General features: G+C 39.3%; 1 pseudogene; it reads left to right on the forward strand.

The window, feature by feature from the left end:
* The first annotated feature begins 325 nt into the window (after positions 1-325).
* LOC125665784 (uncharacterized) overlaps positions 326-20982 on the forward strand; it is a 31289-nt pseudogene continuing 10632 nt past the window's right edge.

Here is a 20982-nt window from a genome sequence, read left to right on the forward strand (position 1 = left end):
CAGACAGAAATGTAAAATGTTACACCCGAAACGTTGTAATAAACATGGTCTATATCCAAACTGTATATTCTAAATAGATGTAAGTACATGTATATTATGCATTTAAAAAAGTTCCTAACGTTTATGATAATCATGTTCACGGTGCTTCTGCGTTTTCCGAGGTAATTTTGGGTCTGTTGATGATTTACAATAAGTATTTTCTCGTCTCTGATCATACAATTGATATTTTAATTTTATGTTATATTTCCTTTTAGATTTATAGATTTTAGAACATTCCCTTTGTCGGAAATAATTTTGCCTATTTTGCTGCTGTTTCAGGTGATGTGTCGTCCGGCTTCCCTTGACAACAGGTGCTCCTACAGCCTCGCACAACTGCAAAGTAGAATTCCCATGACCCTCATTAATACCATGTACAACTCTATGGATTCTTGGTTCAAAGTTTCTACTATAGGTTATACATTTTGCATTTGTTTTTAAATAAGCCCTATTTACAGATTCACATTTCTGAGTTGAGGTGTGAAATTTTATTCGACATAAATTTTTAGGCCCTAAAGTTAAATTTATACAGTCTCTAAGTAGCTGCTCATCACTGTCATTCATATGCACACTGAAGTCTTTTGGCAATACGGAAGATTTCCATTTATTCTTTTTCAGGCCCCGGCATGCAAAAGAATGTCTCTGGCACGGTTTATCACAGTCCCCTTTGTAGCAGGATATTATCGCGTCGGCGGCATACGACATGGCCCTCACCATTTTTTGCTGATCGCCTCCAAAGTGTTGGTAACCATTTTCATATTCCGTCCTGCATCTCAATTTCAAATCTTGTGCAAATCTTTTTTTCATGGATTCGCGATCACCTTTGGTCCGGCCTAGAAACATTGTAGCACTGAATGCAGCTTTGCATATTTGTTTTCTTTGCGACTCGAAAAAATGTCTCAAGTCTTATAAATTTTCAATGGGCTTCCCCTGTTTTTTAGCTGCACGCAGGGATGCGGAACTGTCCCCATCGGTTGTCAAGTAAGACACGGATAAAGGACTGGAATCGGTCCTCATTTCATCAATACACTCACCGGCCCACTTCTTCTCATCTCCGATATTTGTGTCGGCTGGTAAGTTTGCTGTGCAATTATCATGGTTCGGACAAGTTACTTGGATTCCCCTTCTCCTCAAAACTTCACCCTGTTTGCAGAGTTTATTTCCACAATATACAGAAACAATTTTTTCCTTGTTGTAACATTTTCACACATTGTGTATGTCACTTGAGTCGCCGCCTGGAACGGCGTTCTCTCCACCCCACTAAACATGGAGTTGTTGTATCTGGCATCCCCCTCGGCACGAATCGGTGTAGTAGCAGGAAGTCCGCATATCACATTTTTTTCTTGTAATTCACTTCTAATCTTCTTCATACTCATTTTGTTGACCTGGGCTACTTTTTTGCTTACTTTATTAGCAGTCTCCTGCATGCTGCTGGCTGAAGCAGGAAGGACGTTGGCTGTCAGGAACAGTCCCCGCATTCCCTCGGTCGTAAGGCTGGTGCCCATTTGCCCCAGGGACATTGCTACATTAAGTTGGGCGGCTTTTCCACCCGGCCTAGTAGACTCTACTTCCTTGTACAACTTTTGGCGAGGACTCTGGTACCCACAGTTGGTGCAACGTAGACACAGAATCCAGGCCAGGCCCCGTTTCTCCTGTTTTGGGTAGTCCCAGTCCAAATGAACATCACGGGTTGGTTTTTTCTTCTGGTGATCTTGAAAGGCAATGTTCCACAGATCGGATGTTTTCTTATTATGTGAAAGTCTATAATTTTCAGCTTCGGTGCTTCCTGCTACTACACTCGTGTAAGTGTCAATAATTTGAGAGTCCCTTCCTTTGGGTCGTAAAATCATCATATTGGTGTCCCTCCCCTCTGCATCAATAACTCGCATGGTTTGTTCGTAATTATTTGAAGTCACCATCTCTGAAAATCTGTCATGAGATAGTCTAACTGTCCTGGGCCTTTTGGATACTCGTAACTGAGAATCACTGCACTTTCCACCTTTGTTATGTGGAGTATTTCCTTTTCTGAAGTTAAATTTGGACAGATTCTTTAAGTTATTCTTCCCCATAATTTCTTGTAATGAACAGTTAGATATCTATTGTAGATGTGAATTTTAAACATGTTTAACACTTAATATTACTCCCCAAAATTATAGTTTTATTTATTTGTTTTATACAGCATTTGATCTTCGTAAATGGTCACCCCCTGCTTTGAAGAGTGGACAAATATACACAACCCCAGGCAGAATAGAGGACCGTTATCTTAATCACTAATAACCAGTGAGTTTCAACTCTGGCTAATCTGCTTAGTATAATTAACGGGTTATATTGTGGTACCCAATTGACGAGATGCAGACACCTGTAAAGTACTAGAAATATACTATTTTCATGAAATTTAACGTTTAATACACCTGAAAATTTGAATAATTAGCAATGTCAAAACTACCGCACGTAAATTTAAAATTGATAATTAGCTGTATTGTAAAGTTTCATCTTTCCCCTTACTAATGAAACCATTTTAATGCGAATATTTTAATTTTCTGCAAAGTTTTATCATTTCAAAAAGTACCACTAGTGATGCATATTTTGCCGCAGATTTCAATAGAAATCACGATAATTCCAAGGGGGAATTAAACGCTTATTTTCGTCAGTTATCTTACACCTCTCCATGTCTGCTTGGGATATATTGTTAATTAATGACACAAGCACCTGCTGTGCAAATTTGGCAATAATTGAAGCTAATTCAGTTGTCTTCAAGGTATCACACCGGTAATTGACCAATCAAAATGAACTTAGTCAATTGTAGTTCCATACATTTAAAAGAAATATTTTTTTCCGTGCGCGATTTTTTTCATTTCCCCTTATTTGTTTTTCTTAAATTTTGTACCCCTGATTAGGAAATTTTATCTAATTTGTAGAAATAATCACTTGTTTACAAGGGAACTATTTGCTGTGAGTTGATAAGACGGCTTCCTGGGGCGCACACAGGTTGTTTACAAGCACATGGAAAAACACGTGGATTTGGGGGTGGTCGTGTTTGCGGAGAAAAAAAATTGAGAAAATGCCGCGTAGGGTATCATTTTTCTGGTGTCGGCAGATGTGACAGGTAACATATAACAATCCTTGCTGAATTATTGGACACGAATTTTATAAACTGATTTTTAATATTTTTTTTTCCTTCATAGGAACATATAGTGAAAATAATTACCGGTGTGATACCTCTAGTCATCACCGACACAGAAGCGCTGTCAGATAAGTCAGACCAAAACAAAGTCAGACTATTACAAAGTCGGACTACCGATAAATAGAACATAACTCGGTCAATTTAATGATGAGCAGATAATTATCCGAAAGTGTTTGATCCTTAAAGAAGATAACCTTGGTCTGGAAAAACGATTGCTGCAACCACTGGCAACACAGAATATGCGATACCGGTGAGTGTATAGATTTTTATATTAAATAAGTTATGTATATCATCGCATGTTTATAAGCAAATTACAGATAATTAATACTTAGGTCTTTAGAAGCGCTAGGTTTTGAATGAAAGATAAATTTCATCCATAGAAAACAAGTTTGAATGAAACAAGTTGATTCATCAAAATTTTGATTATGTAGTATCCAGTTCTAATGCTATTTTGTAAACGTTTACATAATATCAATCCAGGTTTTCACAGGAACATTAAATATTGCAGAAATATTGCAGAAATTTATCATTATGTATCATAGTTGATATAGACAAATCATGTTATAAGATTTGATGTAATCTTCCTAATAGATACTTTTACTAACTACTTACCTTTTCTACCGATTTACGCTAATACTTGCTTATACTAAAATATTTTATGTAATCCTTTGGTTTGCTACACAAGTTAATGAAGTAACAGTATAGAGTAATATACTCCATGAAAATTGTGAATACCATTTCCATTGCTCTTTTGAACTTTCGACAAAATGTAAAGAGCACGAGATTAAATAGATTTATGTTTTCTCTTTCATTGGAACATGCTTTATTGCAAAACTTTCTATAGCATAAAATAAATAATATATAAAATATGTAACTGCAATCATATATAATCTTTAAACCAATATACAATTAAAATTTACACCCAACCCGTCGGGCCTACATGTATGCCAATTTAAACATAATTAATTTGGTAATAAAGGTACATGAAAAACTATTCAGTTTCAAGAAAAAATAGCGCATGTGTTTTGTATATTAACGTATTAAAATAATGAATTGTTGAGACTCTGAGAGCTATAGACGTTATTTCCTTTGCTTTAATTGTGTAGTTTATATTCATTTGTTACCATCAAATAATTTTTTTTTCTGTATAAGCATTTCTCTATCAAAATCATACACATTGAGTAAAGTGAATTAATAGATAAAATAGTTGCTACTATTGCATTTATTTATTGTATATGTATTGACGTCGTGCACACGGTTGGTGTCTTGAAAAACGTATTACATAGCATTATGGTAGCATTTACGCTGTTTTATATGAATGAAAACACTTTACTACACGAAAGTTGCATATCATTTTGAGGACAATTTTACAATCTATCCATTCGATATCAATACCCGTCATTAAAATTCGAATTATTGAATCTATTAGCTTGGATATTCTGATATTTACGTAAATATAAAATGTACAAAGGTAACGACAGTGTCGCACACACTTTATCAAAATGTTAATAGCTTTCTTAAAACTAATGATACAAACATAAAATTTTGCAGAATAACTAAGATGGTGATTTTGATAATATAAGTTATTAAGATTGTGATGGCATCTATAAGCCTTAACGTTAGGAAAATATACCATGTCCATGATACATTTTGTAGGTACATTTGGATATTTGAAAGAATTATGATTTATTTTTTCAAAATTTGAATTGATATTTGGATAAGTGATATACTTAAGAAACGATGAATATTGTAGCATAGGTGTTTGCTATGTGGATTATTCATTGCGGTTATGCTAGTTAGATTATGTGTCACAATTCTAAAATGCCTGTTAATATAGTCTTTTGGGTTATATTAACTTAAATTAAAACGATTTTAGAAATTTAGGTATGGAATTTAAAACTTGGGTAATATTAAGTCGTATGAAATAAAACATGCAATATGCGCAAAATATTTGAGTTATATATAGAGAACATTACATGCTAAAATCCACATCATATATCATATCTTTTTTTATACTTATTGATAAATCTTGTATACATACAAAAAATAGTGTTTTTGAGGGGTGGAGTGATGGTAATCTGATATACGGTTCGAGGACTGATTTTACATGATGGTACTATTATATATATATATATATATATATATATATATATATATATATATATATATATAATTCAATAAAAAAAAGCAGAAAATATACAGTTCCAAAATATATTTAAATCACTAGCGCTTTCTGGATTTTAACATCCATCTCAGGTGAATACAATTTTTAAATAATGAATACAAAGTTGTTTATCTTAGAGACGTCTATTGTGACGTCATGACGTCATGATAGTCTTTGCGAGGAGGGAATACATACATGACGTCATAATACAAAAGTTCGGGAAAGGTGACTTGGACAAAATAAGCATGAACATTTACATGATAAAAGTTGATGAATTAAGAGGTTTAACAATCAGAATTTTTCATATATGCATTGATTAAAGTTTGTTTAGTTTAGGAGAAAACAGTTTAATGAAATAATTTTCTTTAGCAAGTCTCATGGACGTTGATTCTGTTTTAAGTTTATAAAATGGAAATACGCTGTAGTTGCCTCTAGCACAGGTGTCAAAGTGTTCGCTGCATGGGGTATTTCTTGTACTGGGATCGTTAATTTGTTGGCGATGGACACGCATCCTCGCTGTTAGTTGTGTTCCGGTTTGTCCAATATATTCCTCGCCACACCCGTTGCAAATAATGCAGTATAGTAAGTTTTTCGACTTGCATGACATGTTATTATTTACAGTAAAATATTTTCCGCATTTAAAAGTAATAGAAGGTCCTGTTTTTAGGAAGGGACATGTACCACACCTTGAGTCACCACATGTAGAAACTGCGTATTTTTCAGGCGTTGAATTGAATTTGGCTTTTGTTAATAATTTTTTCAAGTTGGATGGTTGTCTTTGGCTGTGAAGTAGGTCGGATTTGGGAATAATTTTTTGAAGTTCTAAATCACGCTCGATAACTGTAAAATTCTTCTTAGCTTCCTGAAAGATATTTATATGTTTTGGGTTGTAAGTTGTTATAAATGGTATTAGGAAAGGATTGTGTTCTTTTTCTCTTGTTGTTCTAAGTGTATGCTGTGGAATTTTCTTTCCTTCATTTATGGCTGAAAGAATGAGTGTTTCCGGATAATTCTGCGCAGTAAGAAATATTTTCAAGTCTGCCAGTCTTTGGTCTTCAGTATTTTCATCTTTAACAATAGTGCAAATCCTTCTGATGTGTCCGTGTGCGTGATATGTCAATACATTGAATTTCATTGTGTTACTCTCTGAATTTTGTGTATAATACCGCGATGTGCTTGATTGAGAAACCTGATATCTTTTTATCTCTGTGACTGTCTTGTATAATATCACACTGTTCTTTATACCATGGAAAATAAAACATTTATTTTGAAAACATATGTTGACCATTTCTCATTCTAATGCCTCGTTCACACGAAGAGTTTAATTCGCATTAAACGTAAGTTAATGCGAATTAAATCTGAACCGCGTTCACACGGAGATTTTAATGCGCATTAGTTTACTTCGAATTAAAATTGACGTCGCGATTTAATGCGAATTAAATTTAATTCGCATTAGCTCCGTGTGAACGCTAAGCGAAGCTAATTCGAATTAAATGTAGACGCATGCGTAATGGCCAATTTGGGTCACATGCATCATACCCATGGTCAGCTCTATATATATATATATATGTTAGTTTTGTACGAAAAACTAAGCAAAATGATAATAATCACTAAAAACATGTACAAACAGCATGTCATTAGATAATGTCAGACGTAAATCTGTGCTCTGCATAGGCATACTGAGTAATACATGTGGAAGGAATTGTTTTTAAATACACCAATGTTTTAAAATAGTGATAATGATTTTCTTTTTTACATTTTTTAAAACATATGCCGCTCATTGTTATTTTTTATACCATATGACGTCATAGTAGACTTATAATATGTATTAGTAATTAAAAATTACGTCATAACAGTAGTCAGCGGAATGGTGAAAAAGACGTTCCGAAGTTTTAAAATTGGGCCCATGAAGAAACAATATATTGTCTAGATTGAATGCTGGTTGTCGGAGGAAATAACAAGTAATTTCTTGGGAACATATAAATAAACACGACAAAAAACTCCTTATGTGTAGATCAGAATTATGTATGTAGACCTAAATTGTAAACATGTAGTATACTACATGTAGGCCTATATAGCGTTTTGAACAAAGAATTCTGTATCTACACAAAATTCATTAAAATATCTATAAAAATAATAGCATAGTCTATTCTTTAATTTATTTCGCGTACCCTTTAATAGAGATGCATACGAAATTAATGCGCATTAGTTTACTTCGCATTAAATATTACCGCCGTGTGAACGCTATTTAATTCGAATTAATTTAATGCGCATTATTTTACTTCGCATCAAATTTGATGCGAAGTAAAATTTAATGCGCATCCGTGTGAACGAGGCATAAAACATCATTTACGCATATAGTAATCTAGTAAATAATAGTTCAGGCATATGATAATCTATTTTTTCATCAATCGTATAAACAATCAATCATAAGAGCGAATCCGGGTTAATTTTCCAATGGAAAGGGGGGGGGGGGGGGGTCTCACACTGTGGGGGTGCAAGTATATAGATTCTAATAGAAAATCTTTTTTTTTTATGTTTATTTCTTTTTTATATACATACAGTAAATACATTCTGCAAAGAAACTTGTACAAAACTTGTACAAAATGTTTATAACAAGCTACTGAAGGTATATATGTAAGTAGTATAACCCCCCTCGATAGGGTGTTCAACTGAGTGCACTTTTAAGGTCAAAAGGTCAAGTTTTAGAGTGCATTCGAGAGCGGGCTAGGGGTGCGCCGAGCTAGGGTTGCGCGTGCCGAGGTAGCGCGTGCTAAGACTGCGCGTGCTAGGACTGTGTGTGCCGGGCTAGGACGGTATGAACTTGGGAGAGCGTTATGAGATAAGAGCGCGTGCGGAGCTATGACGCAAAAATGGGTAGAAAAAATCGATAACACTAAAGTCGAGATCGCTATGACAACGAGGCCTGAGCCGTGTTTTAATCCTCAGTGTTTGATTCCTTTTAAATTCACAGTGTTATTAATAAAAAACGCATGATTTTATGTTTACACATTTATTAAATAAACAATATGAATAACAATTGAACACAATTTTATACAGTCACAAGTTAAACATTAAATTGTCAGAAAAAAGTCCACACAAGTTATATCACACACGTTCATTCTTTATTCTTTCGGCTCAACTTTCTCTTCTTTTTAGGGGGTTCTCCTTCACTCATCTCTTTGCTCGTTTTCTTAGGGGGTGGTGGGTTCCACATCTCCGATGGGGTATACTCTCTTATGACCGGAAGTTTTGTGCCGGGTACCTCACCAATCATAGCCATCAATTCTTCTTCATCTCTTGGGCAGTCGCTGATCCAGTGGCCTAATTTCCCACACTTGTAACAAGGGTCCTTTTCCACGGTTTTCTTGACTTTCTGAGGGCAATCTGGCGAGCAATGCCCCGTTTCCCAACACGTAAAACAGGGGTTATTGGCTGGGTCCTTCCTAGTCCTGGTTGTGATGTCCTTACGGGTTCTGGTTGCTGCTAATTCCTCGATTTTTTTCATCAAGACCCGCGTGTGATTGGCGATTTCGTCGGTCATCACGTTGATCCGGTTGACAATCCCGTCCAAAGTGGTCGTAATGATGGCGAAATCGGTCCTGGTCATGGGTGAATCTTCATTACTCATGGGAGGGTTGTACAGGCCCAACTCTAATCCCGTAGTGTCCTGTGTCTCGGGAAAATAGAAGCCTAATCCCGGGTCTGTCGGATTCTGGCTAGGGAGGAAATCCGAGGTCTGGGCCATCTTCACTTGTTGAGCAATGTAGTCTTTCTGTGGCGCTATCTGGTTCTGTACCAGCTGATCTACTTTCTTCTGAGCTTTGTCCACAAATTCTATTTGTTTCTGAGCCATGTCTTCTGGAAGGTGACTGGAGATCGAATGAGGACTGACACTTGGGCTCCAGCAAAATGTCTAGAATATTCTGTCTCGTGGGGCTCACGTGGTTGCAGCATCTTTTCTGGAAAAACCGGTGATAGAAACATCTAGAATATCTCGCGACCAGCGAGTGTTAATGCACATTGACTTGATGAGGTAATGGCGTTTTCTATTTTTTGAGCTCTGCTACATGTACCTCGGAAATTCATCACGTTGATTGTTTCCAGCCAATAAATGTTTGCACAAAAAACTGCCGCCATGCGCCGCCTCTGTTACGACGGTTTTTCAAGCGCATGAATCCCGATACTTTTCTGGTTCCGTTAGACAGCGTGTAAAACTGAGCAATCATAAACTGTATTACAGTACTGCCCCTGTAGCAATCTTCCAAATCTATCAGAATGGCATGTTCTGTTTCCCGCTGTCGTAAGACATATTCAAAACACCAATTTTTAGATCTTCTCCTACGAATTCTCATTCGACGTTTCTCTTTCAATTCTTCCCATACGTTGTCGTCCATGACTAACAGTGTAATGCTCGAGAATGTTAGCGCGTGCTACTGTACAACACTCTATTGCATCATCTTTTTCTGGAACAACCGGTGATGGAAACATCTAGAACATCTCGCGACCAGCGCGTGCTAGTGCACTAATTGAACTTGAAAAATCCTATTGTATCAAATCTAGAATATTATCTACACTCCACGACCTTTCCCCTATAAATGCGATTGTTTTCTTAGCTTATTTATTCACTATGGGTGGAACTTCCAACACTAGGTTAGACGGTCATACTTATATTATAGATTTTGTCAAGATTGTTGAAAATTCGTCTGGGTATAAATCTGCTAAAGCCTATGTACATTCGGCGATACACGAGGTGGGGAGTCTTGACAGTTTTCAGAGGATTGCTAGTTCGTTAGTTAAAGACACAAATCCAGGGCGACTAATCATGATCTATCTGTATGCTGAGGAACTCAAGAAAATCATCCCCGATCAAGCCCGAGACATCGAGATCATTCTACAGGAATGTTCACAAGAGGGATTCATGGAAATGATGCGTTTTAACTAGTTTTCCTTCATTATCGAATCATGGCTGGAAGTGGTAACATCGTAGAAAAAGAGGATACTTGTATTCTTTTTAGTCATTTACAAATCACGGCTGGAAATGACAACATCGCAGAAAAAACGCATAAGCATGCAATAGAATGGGTCGAGAAAATGCAAGACGATGTGGTGTTTCAATTTGCTAAAAATTTTCTGATATCGGGAGTGTTTCCATTGACTCTGGACGAATATACAGATCTACGAAACCAGGTGTACATCGATCTCTATAACGACGCGGGGTTGATGTTAATTCATGTCGTGGGAGAGGAATTCAAGAAACGCATGCCAGAAAAAACCACCGAGATTGAAATTATCACCAAGGACTGGCTTCGAGAAGTATACATAAAATATAAAGGACTTTCACCAGTTTGATTTTTCATTGCTGGATCATGACTGCGAGGGATAACATCGAAAAAACATTTGTCCTACAGTGTATTGAGGAAATAGAAAACTTGCCAGGATTTCAATTTTTGAAATCCTGTCTTCGTTCGGAAATATTTCCAATCACTTTAGACGAATATTGGTGGATATGCAGACATTTGATCGAGAACCGTATCAACCGCGAGTCATTGGTGTTGATTCATTTAGTAGCAGAGGAATTAAAGAGAACAAAGCCGCACATCAGTGGAGTGATCGAGACCCTTCGAGTGCAGTATCTTCACCATATGTACAACAAAATACAAGAAAATGTGTAACCTTTAATCTGGACAACAATGAAGTGTATTTGTTACCCGAAGAAGACCGAAAAAGTATCTGGATGACTGTAGCAGCTGATCGATATCGATTTCAACGCAGGATTCGAGAAGTGGAAAAAATGTTGGACCCTATTTTAAAAAGACATGTGTATTGGTGTTGTGTGTGGGACTTATGTATTTGAAATAATGATATGTGACATGAATAAAATTGTTTAAACTTATGTGCAGATGTGTTAAATAGACTCATAGAATTATATCAGGGAAAAGCCTTAATAAACAGATCAATATTGCGGTTTATCGTTTGACAGCGGTGGTAAATAACGAAACCATATTTTGTCATTTCTAATCGCAAAGGAATGTAGAGATGTACGTCATGACCTTCATCATGACGTATTTTTCATTGTGACGTCATGTAATGCGGCAGTGGGGTAAAGTACATTTTTACAGCACTGATATTCACGGGGAAAGCCTTAACTCCAAACCCCCTGGTGTGTTTTGTTAAGTCTCTCAGAAAAGGCTTTATTTCATTCCTCTTGAGAAAAACAAAATCCTAAAGTGGAATGAAAATCGAATCAAATAAGGTGTTTTCTATTGAATAGACCTTATGAGATGTTTTTACGGATGTGCATGGTCGAGAAATAAATTTTTAAAGACGTCGGGAAAGTATATGAGGGCTCGACTCGACCTCTCTGACTGGTTCTAATTTGAATACCATGCGATGTAGCAAAATAAAATTAAGCTTAATGAATGCAGCGTCTTAAAATCTATCAGATAAAATCCACAATTCAAAGAAATTGAATGTCTAGAAAAAGAAAATGAGAAAAAACACTCTTCTCGAAAGCACAAATTCGTCATTTTAACGACTGCCATCTTGGCTTCGTCTCCGAAGCGAGGGATGTTTTCGAGGAGGTCCGTGCTTTCCTGATATATACCGGCGTGCTCGCCAGTTCGCTTCACTGGTGATCCAGCACTAATTTTAAGAAGATAGAAGACTTTTGAAGATAGAAGATTAGAAGATAGAACAACAACAACAATGGCTGAAGAAAGAAGGCAACCAATCAACAATTTTCAGACCCTGCCTGGATTCCGGTACCGGCTGGTGGTGGTGGCCGAAGAACGGGTAGGGGAGAATTGGGTCGTTCGTGCCCAGAATGACCTGAGCACCTTCTCCCCTTTTGACAGCAATGGGGTCCGTGAGATCGTCAACCGGGTGCGGCGGGAATACGAAGGGCTGGGCCGACGCCGCCGCACCGCCCGAATGTCTACGGGAACGAGACCTCGCCGACGGGTCCCACAGCCACCATCACCACCACCACCCTACTACCCGGCGACGCCTGCATTGCCAGCACCAGCGATACCATCGGCACCGGAGGAATACAGCCTGGTGCCGATGAGGGGGGTCGCCAGCGTCGCCGGTGGAGTATTCACCAAGATCACCGTCCCCGGCGCCACCTCCAAGCCCGGCCCAGAGTCCATCGCTGTTGGTCCCGGACACGCCACCATCATCACCGCCAAGACCAGCAGCCCCTGCAAGACCATCACCACCCACCATCCGGTCTGCAGGGAGGACTCCGCCACCGAGGACAGCTCACGCACCCGTGGCAAGTCATCCCCCTAGGAACCACCCAATGACTGTCCCTGGCTGGACAGTTAGGGCGGTTCCTATCTGGTTTAAGTGCCCTGTCTGCTGGCAAGACAGGGTACACTCCGGAATCACATGTGGGGGATGTGGGCAGCGTCCAGTTTGCTGCATGTGTGTGGAGCGGTTAGAGGAGAGGAGACAGACCCGGGGACGGTGCCCGTTATGCCGGTTTACCGGATCCAGGCATTGAACAGAAAAAAGTCGGTCCTTAGGACCAAACGGCCCTTTTTAGGGCCACCCCAAATGTTACGAAAAGATGCTTTTATGGCAATGATTGAGAAACATACAAAATACATGAGAAGCACTTTATTACCAAGTACATGTTATAATATACACTAGTTTATCTTTCATATTACGAAAAGAAGCTTTTATGGCAATGATTGAGAAACGTACACAAATTAATACCAGTTGCACTTTTATTTTCCCTCAAACACATGATTATGTTTTAATGACAATATACACTTGCTTATCATACCTACAAGCAACATCATGAATACATTGTCTGTAATGAGTCCAATTTCCTCCCGCTAAGCCACAGCCAATCTTATAAGGGAAGGCTAAAGTCTTGTACGACAAACTTCTCAATTCACGTAAACATTGTTGAAACCATAGTTCTCGCTGTTCGGGTGTATCTCGATAGCGAGGAATACGATGATTTCATTTCCATAATCCCACTGGGCTAAGATACAAATCACATCAGGATCGGCAGCATTTGATAAGATGCGTAACGTGCCAGGCATTCCTCGATCGGGTTCTATGGCTAGATTTCTATGGCCTAGGGGTTGTCGTGTAGCATAGAGATTCGCCCAATGAAATTTGTCGGCAATACTTTTACTTAACCCATGATGTTTTACCGTTAAACAATTACATTGTTGTACAACTGCATCCACGGTTATACTCAGTAAATCGTCCTGCACATAAGTCACACTCATGTTTATGAACTGTTGCTTGAATAAGACACTATATATATTATTTTGGAATCACAATATACACTTATTTATCATACATAGAAGCAAAATCATGAATAAATTGTTTAAACTTATGTGCAGTTGTGTTAAATAGACTCATAGAATTATATCAGGGGAAAAGCCTTAATAAACAGATCAATATTGCGGTTTATCGTTTGACAGCGGTGGTAAATAACGAAACCATATTTTGTCATTTCTAATCGGAAAGCAATGTAGAGATGTACGTCATGACCTTCATCATGACGTATTTTTCATTGTGACGTCATGTAATGCGGCAGTGGGGTAAAGTACATTTTTTACAGCACTGATATTCACGGGGAAAGCCTTAACTCCAACCGCCTGGTGTGTTTTGTTGAGTCTCTCAGAAAAGGCTTTATTTCATTCCTCTTGAGAAAAACAAAATCCTAAAGTGGAATGAAAATCGAATCAAATAAGGTGTTTTCTATTGAATAGACCTTATGAGATGTTTTTACGGATGTGCATGGTCGAGAAATGAATTTTTAAGGAGGTCGGGAAAGTATATGAGGGCTCGATTCGACCTCTCTGACTGGTTCTAATTTGAATACTATGCGATGTAGCAAAATGAATTTAAGCTTAATGAATGCAGCGTCTCAGAATCTATCAGATAAAATCCACAATTCAAAGAAATTGAATGTCTAGAAAAGGAAAATGAGAAAAAACACACTTCTCGAAAGCACCAATTCGTCATTTTAACGACTGCCATCTTGGCTTCTTCTCCGAGCCGAGGGATGTTTTCGAGGAGGTCCGTGCTTTCCTGATATTTACCGGCGCTCTCGCCAGTTCGCTTCACTGGTGATCCAGGAACTATAAGATTTTAAAGAAGAAGATTGAAGATAGAAGAATTTGAAGAATGTCGTATTCCCTGCTACAACAAATTCTGGCGCGGACCATGCTGGGGATGAAGACCGCAATGCCGACCCCCATAACCAACGAGAATGTTGTTCCAGAAGAACACCGAGAGGACTGGGAGGCGGAACTTCGCCTGGTGGAGCGGCCCCCGGGAAGAATTGTGTTCCGGCCAGATGGGGAGTGCGAGTGGCACTTTTTTTACGAGGGGGTGCCTGACGCCCCCAAGCAACCCCTCAAGAAGAGGTACCACAGCCGCCACCGCCAGCGCAAGAACAAAGCCAGCAGGCAGTGAGGGGTAGACAACCCATAGAGAGTGTGGGGGGCTTTCACAGTCCCCCGGCCCTTTTAAGGGCCACCCACATCTTATGAAAAGATGCTGTTTATGACAATGCTTGAGAGAAACAAAAACTAACACCACTTGCACTTTTATTTTTTTTTATTAAGAAACTTATGATCGATAAAGTTACACAGTTTTGATTAATATGTTTTGGAGGGCGTGCGGAGCTATGACACAACAATGGGAAAAATCGATAACACTTAAAGTCGCTATGACGAGGTCTGAGCCGTGTTTTAATCCTTTAAAATCCTTTAAATTCACAATGTTATTAATAAAAAAAAAAAACCGCATGATTTAAACCGTGTTTTATTCCTCAGTGTTTGAATCCTTTAAAACCCACAGTGTTATTAATAAAAAACGCATGATTAAATGATTCTATTTATTAAATGTTATAATCTAATTAATTTAGAGTTCAAGTTATTGACGTTGTGGAACATTCTATATGACGCTGTGGCCGAGCTAGGCCTGGAACATTCTATAAGACGTTGTGGAAAAACCTGCTTTTCTATGACGTCACAATAAGTATATAAAGCAATACACAATTCGCGGTGTCACTTTCATCAGCATGTCTGAGCGAATACACAACGACTTACGGAATAACAGAAATGGACTCCCACGCAATACGGAAGTTCCAAGTTCCCCAAGAGTTATTTCCCTTTGTCGAACTATTCCGTAAATTATGACGTAAAATATGATGACAGTGGGTACATTTGCTAATTACTATCGTTGTATTATTTCTTAAAAGATGATATCCAGAGTTTCTGAGACCATCCTATCTCAGGGAAAAGGCAACTTTAGTGAGTTTATGAGTATGGATAACAAAATGGCTCAAACAAATATTGTTAATTGCCATCTTTCTTTGATAAAAGCGTCACTCATGTAGAAGAGGAAACGAATAATGATTCAATAGCCAATTTGATGATCTTATTCAAACAAATTATGCTTGATATGGCCAGAATATGCATACCAGTGATTGATATAAACAAAAGTTACGCTTTTATTACATTAATCGTACGTAATCGTTATGTACAATGCCGGTATACGATATAATGTATACATTGTGTACCCACCATACGTCATAAAATGCGAAAGAGTTCGACAGAGGGAAATAACTTTTGGGTAACTCGGAACTTGCGTATTATATTGAACAGCGATTGAGATTTTTAGAGCAACAACTTCACATACAGCGAGAGCGTGAATTAGAACTCCGCAGAGAAAACTGACGACGAGTGAGATTTTTACAGCGGGGAGGGGGATAGACAGAGAAAAACGACAGTTAGTGTCGGAATATTATCAAATCAAGCTCGACAGAGGCCGCCATTCCAGGAAATTTAAAGTGAAACAAAATGTGTATAACGTTACTTTCAAAGAGCTTGCAGATTCTTCCTTTATTCAGCGATTATTCAAAGATATGCTAAAAAATGTGAAACTGGAAATGCAGTGCAACTCCAATGATTATGTACGGCTAAATATTCGACACCCGTCTTTGGATTCCAAGATTTGGGTGGAATTCACACAGTCCAAGAATCTGAACGAGGATAAAATTTTGAATAAGATAGAAGCCGTACAGCAATCTAAAAAAGAGTTCCTGATGACAGACGGAGCCACACAGCTGGATTTTTTTCATGTGAAATATCCGCAAGGTAGCGGGGGAGATTCTACAAAGCATCTACAAGTCGATAAAAAGAAATTTAAGATATCCAAGAGAGCTATCGTTCAAATTCAAAACCCCGAGGATTCCCTATGTCTACCCCGAGCTATCGCAGTGGCACGGTTACACAGTCAAAAACCTGAGGTTCCGGACCCCGAATGGGAAAAGAAATGGTTACGCATGAGAAAAGGGGATAAAGATTCTCGCGACCAGAAACGACAGGCCTTAGCTCTCATGGAACAAGCCGGCTGTGCAATCAACGAACCCTGTGGCCCTCAGGAGTGGGAGAAATTACAACAGGTACTTGCCCCTCATTATCGATTGAAAATATTTCAATTTAAGACGAACACACAGTGTTTAAGGTTAGAGCCCATCTACAAAGGACAGGGACATGGTGTTTGTTTGAACATTCTGCTGGATAACGAACATTACGATGCCATAACATCTATGCCGGGAGTGACGGAAAATAAATAGTATTGCGATTATTGTGATGTAGGATATAGCCACATCGAAGAGCATCGTACCGTCTGTCCTCACCGATGTTCATTTTGTTTAGCCGATACTCCCCGTTCCCCTGACGGTACCCATACAAATTGCCCTCATTGTAAGGGTTTTTTCAGAAATGCAACGTGTTACCAGACCCACTTGAAACCCTACAGTAGCAATACTACGACAACCGTCTGCAGTTTAATGGGACGTTGTGACCAGTGTCAGAAATAGATGTCCAAGCAGTTATTAAAACACCACGCCTGCGGAGGTCAAACACGATGCCACATCTGCAAGAACTCGTCACCATGCCACATCGCTGCTTTGTTCAAAAGAAACCCAAACCGAAACGCAACAAGGATTTGAAAATGTACATTTATTACGACTTCGAAGGTACACAGAAAAACGGAATTCACATACCTAATTTATGTGTAGCAGAACGCGTGTGTCAACATTGCGACAGTTTAGATATCGACACGCGCTGTCACCACTGTCAAGGATTTGGAGCGCAACGCCGCTTCGTATTTCAAGGCCCAGACACCTTAAAACAGTTTATGGACTGGTTATTGCAGGCCGAGACGGACGAGAAGGGTAATGTGTCCTTCAAACACGACGAGGCTACAATCATTGCCCACAATTTCAAAGGATACGATGGACAGTTTATCTTGAATTATCTGGTTCACACAGCTTGTATCAAACCAACGATCATCCTCAATGGGAGTAAAATCTTATCCATGGGAGTATTCAGCTTGAGATTCATCGATTCTTACAATTTCCTACCCTTTGCAATTGCCAAGATGCCCTCTGCTTTTGGTTTAACGGAACTGAAAAAAGGATATTTCCCCCACTTTTTCAACACGGAACAGAACCAGAATTACGTGGGTCCTATCCCAGCTGCGCACTACTACAATCCTGACGACATGTCGATATCCAATCGCGAGGGCTTCTATACCTGGTACTATCAGCAGCAGGGAAAAGAGTTTGATTTCCAGAAGGAATTTCTAGCTTACTGTATCTCGGACGTGGATAGTTTGCGCCGGTGTTGTGCGCAATTTAAGTCCACCCTCTATGGGCTCGTACGCGTTGACCCATTTCAGGAATCGATTACTTTTGCGAACACGGCTAATTTAGCCTATCGACGAGGATCCATGCCCCCGGACACCATTGCCATTATGCCTAATATGGGATATCAACCTTCGCGCCGCTACTCGGCCAAGGCTTGTCGTTGGCTAACTTTGTTAGAGAATCAACACCATTCCATACGTCATGCTAAGAACGGGGGCGAAATTACCATAGGACCCTATACGGTGGACGGCTACGATGAGGAATCGCGCATCGTCTATGAATTCTACGGCTGTTACTGGCATGGGTGCCCTATCTGTTATCCGAATCTGTTGACGGAAATGCATCCTCATCGAGTCCAGCATACGTATCAAGATCTGCACGTGCAGACATTGAAACGAGCCACAGCCTTAGAGGAACAAGGGTATACAGTCGTGAGCCTATGGGAACACGAGTTTGACCAGTAAGTTGAAAACAACTCCGAGTTACAAACGTTTATACAAGAGGTTAATATTCAGGATCCCTTAAATCCCCGCGATGCCTTATACGGAGGTCGTACCAATGCCACGCGTCTGTATTGCGAGGAGGGAGACATGCGATACGTCGATGTTTGTTCCTTACGTTCTGAAATACAGAGCGTTTCCCACCGGGCATCCTCAAGTCATCACCAGCGATTTCAAGAATGTGAGAGAGTACTTTGGCCTCATTCGTTGTCGCGTCTTACCACCTCGTGGCCTGTATCACCCCGTGTTACCCTATAAGACGGGAGGAAAATTACTCTTTCCCTTATGCCGAACCTGTGCCGAACATCGCAACTTAGACCCTGACGAGCGATGCCAGCACACCGATTCACAGCGCAGTCTGACTGGCACCTGGGTGACTACAGAACTTCACAAAGCCTTAGATCTAGGATATCGTCTCGACCGCATCTATGAAGTCTGGCATTTTGAAAGCTCCAGTCAGGACTTGCTTCGATCTTACATCGATACTTTTTTAAAAATTAAACAAAAAGCTTCCGGATTCCCCGATCATTGTCAAACGAGCGAACAGAAACAAGACTACATCAATGAGATCCGACGACGAGAAGGTATCTTTATGAATCTTTTAGATATCGAGAAAAACCCTGTCCGAAGAACCATAGTTAAGCTCGTTTTAAATTGTCTGTGGGGAAAATTTGCTCAAAGATTACAATTACCGAAAACCCAGTATCTGACCGAAGAAGAAGAATTACAACAAAAATTAGAAGACGCCACTTTAGAAATCAAAGAAATCGAGCTCCTAGAAAATCGAGATCATCCGGAAACTGACATGATGCTAATCAATTATCAAGAGAAAGAAGAATTCCTGGAAGACTGTCCTTTTGGAAACGTGGTGCTAGCTTGTTTTACCACAGCGCATGCTCGTTTACATTTGTACGAGACGTTAGAACCTTTGGGTGAACACGTCTTATATTTTGATACGGATAGTATTATCTATCAACATGACGAGACCCAATTTAACCCCACCATTGTCAACAGTTTAGGCGGCTGGACCGATGAATTGAGTGGAGATCGTATCATCAAGTACATGTCGGGAGGGCCTAAAAATTATGCATACGAGACCGGAAGAGGCAAATCTGTGTGCAAAGTCAAAGGTTTGACTCTGAATTATCGGGCTTCTAGGATCGTCTCGCTCTCTACCTTAGAAAAATGTTAAAAGGAGAAGAAGAAGAAGTCAATGTGCGTTATCCTCACTTCATTCAGAGAACGCGCCAGCACGATGTTCGCACCATCCCTTTAGTGAAAAAATATCGCATGGTGTATGATAAACGCCAGCGGGTTCATCATTATAACACGCTTCCTTATGGGTATTAGGTATAAAAGGAAACGCGTCTTGAGAAAAACATCAGTCTGCAAAATGAGTAAATGTGGATCACTGCAGAATCCTTCAGGGCCTTCCTATGGTGAATTATCGGCACGTCTAGCATCTTTTCAACATGCCCCCGATATCCTGCTGAACTTATTACCCAACATTGCTGAAGCCGGATTCTTTTACAAAGGAATGGATGATAATGTGCGTTATTTTCATTGCACATTGTCTCTCAAACAATTATCGGGGACAATCCTTGGATAGAACATGCCTATTGGAGCCCTCATTGTGCTTACGTGCTGTGCAATAAAAGTGTAAAATGGGTACGACAAGCCTTCAATGCCTATGCCCGAGCTAAAGACAGTGATCGCGATTGGGGAGACTTGCCCTTAGACGCGGCAGGGAATTCGATGTGTACCCAGAAATGTCACATTTGTTTAGAACGAGACTTGAGAATTGCTTTTTTACCTTGTGGTCATTTATGTACTTGTGCTATGTGTGCTGCAAGACTTAGAAAATGTCCTATTTGTAGAGATTCTTTTGTAGAAACCGTTCGTATTTTTACTTGTTAATAAATATGTATGATCCCTTGAACTTGTGTCATTTATCAAGATGTATACCTACGAGACACTGGCTCCGTTTCAATTGAAACATGAATTTACTATGGTGGTGGCGGGTCCCTCTAAATCGGGTAAAACGGAATTTGTGAAGCAACTGGTACAAAATACGCAGTGGATATCACCACCGCCAGAAAAAATAGTATGGTGTTATCGAGAATGGCAACCGGCTTACGAATCATTACAAAAATCTGTAACATTCATTCACAACATTCCTCAAGACGATGAGAAATTAGTAGCCGATCTCAGTACTCGGCATTTACTCATTTTTGATGATATGATAGGGGTAAAGCTATAGAATCTATTGTAGATTGGTTTACGAGCAAAGCGCATCATCGAAATACCAGTGTTATATATATCACGCAAAATCTGTTTGATCGGGCCGTGCAACATCGTACCATCAGCCTGAATGCCCACTATCTCGTGTTGTTTAAAAATCCTA

This window comes from Ostrea edulis, chromosome 9, assembly GCF_947568905.1.
Source record: "Ostrea edulis chromosome 9, xbOstEdul1.1, whole genome shotgun sequence".
In the NCBI taxonomy this organism is placed as follows: Eukaryota; Metazoa; Mollusca; class Bivalvia; order Ostreida; family Ostreidae; genus Ostrea; species Ostrea edulis.